This window comes from Chinchilla lanigera, unplaced genomic scaffold (genome assembly GCF_000276665.1).
Source record: "Chinchilla lanigera isolate Chin_1 unplaced genomic scaffold, ChiLan1.0 scaffold00015, whole genome shotgun sequence".
Taxonomy (NCBI): Eukaryota; Metazoa; Chordata; class Mammalia; order Rodentia; family Chinchillidae; genus Chinchilla; species Chinchilla lanigera.
The window spans coordinates 4,086,619-4,093,522 of record NW_004955416.1 but is presented as its reverse complement, the minus strand read 5'-3'; the positions used below and the strand labels follow the sequence as shown (position 1 = coordinate 4,093,522).

At 45.3% G+C, this 6,904-nt stretch overlaps 1 long non-coding RNA gene across 3 annotated transcripts in view; it reads left to right on the top strand.

Moving 5' to 3' along the window:
- Positions 1-2,721, top strand: part of LOC102004159 — a 5,575-nt gene extending 2,854 nt beyond the window's left edge. For all 3 annotated transcript variants that reach the window (XR_260352.2, XR_260353.2, XR_001233284.1), the window contains exon 4: positions 416-2,721. This is a non-coding gene — a long non-coding RNA (uncharacterized LOC102004159). The remainder of the gene's footprint in view (positions 1-415) is intronic.
- The last annotated feature ends 4,183 nt before the right edge of the window (positions 2,722-6,904 follow it).

Here is a 6,904-nt window from a genome sequence, read left to right as displayed (position 1 = left end):
CCCCAGAGGCTCCCGGCGGGGCCACGCCCGCACAGGTGTGCCGCGCAGGCCTCCGGGCGCGAGGCGGCGGGCGAGGGGCTCGGAAGACCCGCGGGGCTCCCCGAGCTCAGGCCTGCCTCTCCGCCGGTAACTGTCAGCGCGCCCGGCCTGTCGCCCTGATCTACGGTATCTAAAACAATCAGAGACTGATTCGCGGGAAAATCGGGCTCACGAGAACATCGGGATTGGACGCACGCTCCCGCGATCTGAGCAGGTTTTGCCCGAGGTTCAAAAGTATTTTAATTTTCTTAATGAACGCGCGCTCTAGAGCTCAGCTGGTAATGGCCGGGCTGACTTTAATAGACTTCTGTCGAACAGAAGAAGACGGATAACTATCGGTTATAAGTAATCTGCCCTAATGCAATTATTTTCCCAGGTTGAAAAGTCATTGTGCCGAAAGGGCAGGAGTGAATGAAGTCCCGGGGGGCCGCGGACGCGGGGCGAGGAGACCTCCTGAAATGCGATCCGAAGCTGCTTTGTGAGATGCACCTGGGTTGAAGAGTCAGGTCAAGGGCTTCAAAGCCCTGGCCCGCACGTGGGAAACTCTCCTGTCCTCTTGCCTGCGTCCCGCCCCGCCTTCTCGCGGGTGCCCCCCTTTCCCCTTCCACTTTCTCGCTTTCCCTCCAGCTCTCTCTGCGCTTCTTCCTCCACACCTCTCCTCGAGGTAATCTCAGCTTTCTCCTCTTCTATTTTGCTAGTCTGTGTATTTTAGAGTGATTAAGCCCCAAGTATTTCTCCTAACACACACAGAAGTAGGTTCTTGGGCTATATGAGCGCATTCATTCGTTCATTGTTTGAAAAAGAACGGAATCCGCACGTCTGAGACGTTGCGGCTGAGTACTCAGTGCTGATCTACTGGGAGGCTCACTTCCGTCAGAGTAGGGAACCAATCCAGGTCGCGGGCCAAAGGTAGTCCCGGTTTACCTGCTGCACAAATTACCATCCCAAGCGATGTTTATCTGGATTGCCCGAACACTTCTGACTGCGTGGTAAACACAAACCTTACTCAGCTGTGATTTAAAAAGATAAAAACTATAAACACGACTTATTTGTTCCCCTGTTGGAGCCCGGTCTTCGGAAGGCACGCCCTGCGCGCTCACCTCGAGGAAGGCAGCGGCGCTGCCGAGCGGGGAGCGCGCTGGCTGCCCCGGGCCCAGGTCTGGTGTCGGAACCTCCGCGCACCCCTCGGCCAGCCTCGCACCCACGTGGGGCCAGGTCTTGGAGCGCCGGGAGGGTTAAAGGAACTTCAAGCTTTAGGGGTCTATTCCCCTTTCTGATTGGAGTTTTACAAACCCACTTGATCTCCGTTTCTACTTCTGATTCTTCTCCTCCTTCCCTTCCCCTTTTTCTTTCTTCAGTGTCCCTGTCTTTCCCGTACACACACACACACACACACACACACACACACACACACACACACGGTGACTTGGGCATCGGTCCACACAAACACCCACAGAACCCCGACCCCTTCTTATTCCATTGCTCCTCGCTTCTGCAACTAGAACTAGGGAGGAAAAAGGAGCGGGGAGACAGAGAGAGACAGAGAGGATCCTAACAAGCAAAGACGCCCATTTGCACGTCTGGGGTCATTCTGGCTAAGGGAGAGCACAGTTGCTGCCAGGCAGGGAATTGCAGAAGAGGCAGTGAGGCTCCTTTCAGCTCCAGCCTTGTCTGGGGTGACCTCTGCGGGAGGTGGGGCTTTGGGGAAGGCATGGAGGGCGCATCCTCCCCTGAGGCTCCTCTCTGCGCTTCCCACTCTCTGGGAAGGGAATTAGGAAGAGATCCAATCCCCAGGCCACAAGGATTCCCAGGATTTGGAGAAACCGAGTAAGATCCGCACCTTCCATCTTTGCCAGATAAGCCTCAAGGAGGCCATGGGGGGGGGGGGTGAAGTTTTCCGGGGCCAGGAGAACCAGGTCGGCTGGCACTTGAAGTGCTCAGCCTCCTGCACCCCTTAAAGACAGGAGAGCTTCCGCGGGCAGTGCTAGGCCCACCCTACTCCAGCACCTGGGGTTCTGGTGAGAGCATGGAGGGTCTGCCTCTGGCCTGGAGGGCAGATCGGCTCCGGGAGAAGCAGTAACTGTGGGTCTGCCCCACACTGCCACCGCCTCACCTCCTGCCCTGGGTCTCCACTGTCCCTCCAGAGGGCAGGCCTGCAGGTACTGCTGGGTGGCTTGCATGGCCTGGAAGAGCAACAGCAAAGACTCCAAAAGCCCTACCAGCTCTAGGTGGGCTGATTCAGCCTTTGTGAAGCAGTAGATGAGCGGAGGAAAGCGAACTTTTAAGTAACAGCGAGTTTTCCGAGAGCCCCTACACTAAGCAAGGTGGAAAATAGCCTGGGACAGGAGCAGAGAAGCTTTTCCTCCCATCCCACCCAGAACCTGGGGGAAACCTGGACAGAGAACCACACTCACCTCGGTGGCTGAGAACCCTTTGCAAAGATGACCTGATGGTCCCACTCAGCCAGTCTCGGGGCTGCGGTCCTTGCTCACCTCTGGAGCACAGGGTCTGGAGATAGGTCTGGAGAGACACAAGCGGCCCCAAGACCAGGTTTCACTTTCCCCTCGTTACCTCCTCTTGTAAAGGTCTGCAGAGGAAGAGGAAAGCCTTTTTTTTGGTAGTAAATCAAATGTGTAATTGTACTCACCTCGAATTAAGGAATAAAATGTATCTTTTTTTCAACTGTGCTTAGACACGTTTAAAGGAGGACTGGCCTGAACACAGTATATTGTCAAAAACAAAACGCTTATATGCAAGCATTAAGGAGAAGGGCTACCGGTGCCTGACTTACCCTTGAACTGCCCTCCTACATAAGATGGTTCTTAAGAGTATCTTAGGTGAAAAGGTTGTCTGTCTGTTAAAAAATAAATAAATAAATAAATAAACATTTTACCCCTCAAAAAAAAGTATCTCAGGTGAGAAGAGCTCCTAAAACAAACTCACCAACTCACAAGATAATACATTGTTGTGTCTGTAAAGTAAGCTCCCTTAAAACAAACTAAAGCTTTTCTGACTTCAGGGTGAAGCTTTTTCCACTTTTTTGTTTATCCAAGTCTCTTGATTTTAATATAGATGAAATCATGTACTCAAAAGGGGTGATAATCGCCCATCACAGCAGAGCAAAGTAGCTGCTTACGCTTGGCAGCTTATCCGTGGGCCTTACTTTTCAAGTGTTCAAGGGGAGTAAAATTGGAGAAGTTCCTAGGTGATTGATAGGTTCACATCACTTAGTGCAAAATTTTATCTCTAAATTGTGTTCAATTTGATTTTGCTTCTTTGCTGTAAACGGCCTTAGAAAATCCACTGGGAGTGGACAATGTACACCAAGTCCCATGATTTATTTGCCAAATCCTGTTGTGATAGATGCCTCCTTTAATGTTTCTGTGGAGACGGAGTCTTTCCATTTCAATTCATTTTTTATTGTGCTTTTCAATTATTTGGTGAAGACTGAACCCAGGGCCTCCTGTTTGCTAGACAAACATTCTACCACGGAGCTAAATCCCCACCTCCTCCAATTAAATTCAGAAATGTTTCTCTTATGCTAACTGAAGGCAGTCCCTTCAAAGAAACAGTATCACTAAATTTTTACAAAGTTTCTAAAATACCTCCAAAGTTCTAAGCAGAAGCCCACAGGCTGTTCAGAGTCATGTTGTAGCCTTTGTCCAGCTGTGTCCAGTGACCAAGTAGTCAAACAATAAGCAAAAGAGCAATTTCATATTTGCCCTCCAACTCATGCTGATGGAACAGCTCAGACTTCTCTCCGGCGGCTTTTCCAGTATTTCATAGACGGCCACGCTCTTCAGATCACGGCCGCTGTAGCCACACTGCACATCTGGAAACACTTCCCCTTCTCTCTGCCCATCACCAGCCCTCACCCCAAGACCAGTGAGAGAAACAGCCGACCCCACCCTCCGCCACTCTGTGATAGCATCAGCTTTTAATCAGCAAGAAGCACTCCTCTTTAAATTTACAGGATGACTCTTTACTTCATTTATCTTTTCTTTTGGAGGAAAGTGAAACAAGAGCACCACCCTTATTAATTATAAGATTGATGGGGTGAAAAAAAGCCAAATAAATTTGGCTTGCAAATCATGAGTCGAGGTATGAATATTTATGAATGTGCCAGGAATTGCAGTCATGAACCCTGGGTATCAAGCCTAGGAGACAGACCGGTCTGTTCGCTGAGAATTCAGTCTTTCCAAATCCAACATGACATGAAGGGAAGCTTCCAAATTAGACCCAGGGTGGGCTCATCAAGGCAGTTACTCTGGTTTTTCGCTTTGTTTTGTTTTGGTTTTTGGTGGCTATCTTGCGAAGATGAATTTATTTCTAGTGGCCTCCATCCCAACCTTTAAAAAAACCTTTTAAAGTGAAGGCAGATAAGTTTTGTGAAGATGCTTTGTTTTTCCTACTTGACATTCAGTTGTATTTTAAATCAAATTGAAAACAGTTACTGCATGCAATTAAACAAATTTCAAACTACTTTTAGTTAGTGTAAAAATCTTAGAAACCTGAAATATCCTAGGTAGAGAGAAGATTTAAAAGGTGATCTAAGATACAGAGAGGAATGAGAGGGGAACTGCAGGCAACAGTGGGAGAAATGAGAGGACAGTTTATTTGTTTATTTGTTTGTGAAGTATCAGGGATCGAACCTAAGGCCTTCAGGCTGAGCTCCATCTCCAGTTGTTTTTTATTCTGAAGTAGGGTCTTGCTAAGTCATTAAATTGCCCAGTCTGGGCTTGAACATCCCATCCTCCTTCCTCAGCAGGGAGCATAGGCATGTCCCACCATACCCTGCTTAAATTTTCAATTTCTTTGCTTGTTTTCTGTTTTATGTGCCAGGTTTACTCATGCGTTCATTCCAAATTTAGGAAATGTAAATGAACGACACAGAGAGATAGGGTCAATGTAGAAAGGGAAAAGGCCAAAATAAGACGTAATAATTCAGTAAAAGACAAACGAGGCTTCTGTCTTGATTGTACATGGAAGTGTTCCAGTGTGCTTTGGGAAAGGGGGTGAATGTCTGAAATGTAAAGAGTTCAGCTCCTAATCTTGTCCTCCGTTTCTTTTTGGTGGAAGGATTGTTGAGCAGGAGCTGACCCAACTCTATGAAAGTGGCTTGTGCTGACATCGGAGCCAGCTTTACACATACATTTTGAAAATGAAGGCAAGTTGTTTTCAAAACAGAAATGCTAAGCATTCTAAAAAGCATAAGTAATTTTAAAAATGCTCCTCAAATTTTCTGAAAAACTACCAACTACATATTTTTCACAATTGTAAGTGGATATTTGTGCTAAATTGCTGCTTTATGTATATCCTATCTCAATTTGTCTTTTTGCTCTAAGGATATAATTTTTTTAAGAAACGATACCACTGACAACAATTTACTTAAATTCACAAACCTTGAAATTGATGCATCTCCTATCAATCACATTCAGTAGATATAGTAAAACATATTCAACGTTTGTATATCAGTAATGGTACACACATACATCCATTTTGTTCAACTTAAACGCTCCTTAACATGTCATTTCATGTTTTTCTGGACCATGTTATGAGTTAGTCATCCTGTTTCAGTTGATTAGGAAATCCTTAACCTAATGAAAATTAAAAATAGAATACTTACTTGTCAGGGATTTCAAAGCTAAAAGGTGGGTTTGGGGAACATTTGATTAACACCGCTTTCTCCCTGGCAAAGAACTGGAAGTGTAATGGCAGCAGCTGACCTGTTGAACTCACAAAGCTAGTTAGCTGTAGCTTCTGACAAGACCCCAAAGCTCTCAATTTGAGGCCAGTTTTTCTTATTACATGGTGCTTTCCCATTTTCTGCCTTGAATTACAGCAGTACTTATAGCACTGTATGAAGACTTTTTAAAACGTTTTTCCTTCCAGTGCACTGACAAGGAAATTCTTATTAAATAGTAATAAGGGATTGACTGGTCTGTTTGTCAATATGAAGATTTGTTGATCCGCGATCTCAGTATCGACTGGGTAAGAAGTGAGGTCTGTCCTCTACCTACAGGATACATAGATCTCAGTTTTGGCACAAAACAAGCTGTGTATTAATAGAAATACAACCTTCTCTATTTATTGGTTATAACTCAGCTCAATCAAGCTAGAAATGTAGAAATAAGAAAAGCTGAGCAAGATGCTTCAAAAATGCCCAACAGGAGAATTTAAGCTGAAAACCAGGGCTCCTTGACCTTGGCACGAGTAGCTTGCTTCTAGGTAACCTTCGCACCAGCTCTTCTCTTCACCCTAAATTGAATCTTACATGTGCTCTGTAGTTTTTACACGAAGGGCAATCCTATTCATGCCTGAGATGATCTTATATTTATGATGGCCTCTTCTGTCAGATTGTTATTTCTGTAGCTTGCTGTCAAGAATGTCACTCAAAGTTTCCTTTCCACCTCCCTTTACCCTCTGTCATAGTAACTTAGAAGGGCTAATCCAAGTAGAATCCACTTTACCTATAAAATATAGCTAAGAGAACTTTTTTTTATTCTCCTGCCATCTCCCCTTTCCCTAGCCTCGGCTTTGTCTTCGTCCTGTTTAAGGGTTTCACTGTTTTTCCTGTGGTGAAGATTTTTATCTAAGCAGTTCCCCTTAAAGTTACCTAACTTTTGTGGGGAAAGTTTAAGTATGAATATTTCCGATAATCTGTATTACTTAGGTTTATACTCAGGCAAGAGAGAAAACAACTCTGACACAAACATGCTCTCTAATTATGGAGAGTTCTGAAGTGAAAAGAGCAGATATTTTAGTTTTCAAGCATAAAAAAATAATATGTCAAATTTATTGGCATTTAAAACTTTTTTCTTTATCAATGGCCTCCTCTTTGCTGTGCTTCCATTTCATTATTTTT